This window comes from Eimeria tenella, genomic scaffold, assembly GCF_000499545.2.
Source record: "Eimeria tenella Houghton genomic scaffold, Eth_scaff2421, whole genome shotgun sequence".
In the NCBI taxonomy this organism is placed as follows: domain Eukaryota; phylum Apicomplexa; class Conoidasida; order Eucoccidiorida; family Eimeriidae; genus Eimeria; species Eimeria tenella.
Genome location: NW_013542284.1, coordinates 3751 through 4213, shown reverse-complemented (window position 1 = coordinate 4213; position 463 = coordinate 3751). Strand labels below are relative to the sequence as shown.

The 463-nt window shown below is 71.3% G+C and overlaps 1 protein-coding gene across 1 annotated transcript in view; it reads left to right on the top strand.

The window, feature by feature from the left end:
- Window positions 1-463, top strand: part of ETH_00035750 (uncharacterized protein) — a gene marked incomplete at both ends in the record, with an annotated part of 5171 nt that overhangs the window by 1668 nt on the left and 3040 nt on the right. The window lies entirely within an intron of this gene.

The following is a 463-nucleotide window of genomic DNA, read 5'->3' as shown; positions in this document are numbered from 1 at the left end:
CCGCCCCACCTCCGCAGCAGCAGCAGCAGCAGCACCTGGGGGGCCTCACCGCAGTGCTCTCCGTGGCGGAGGCGCAGCAGCAAGTCTACGAGGCCCCGGGGGCCCCCCTGGTGCTGGTGTGCGGCTGGCCGCGCGGGCTGCGGATCTTCCTGCATGCGCTGCTGCAGAACGGACTGCGCAACGTGCTGGTGCTGAGCCCCCACAGCCCGACCACTGTTGGACCACTGGACCTCGCGGCCTTCGCGGGCTGCTGCGCGTACGTGTGCGGCTCGGGGCTGTCGATGACGGACTTGCTGCGGGCGGGCGCGCTGCAGGCAGCAGCAGTGGCTGTCTTCTCCTGCCCCCACGTGTCTTGGAAGCTGGACTTCAGCAGCAGCAAGCTGGACACGCAGGCCATTCTCGTGCGCCGCACCTTGCTGGCTCTGTACAAGCGGGGGGGCCCCCTGCCGCCGCCCCAGGGGGG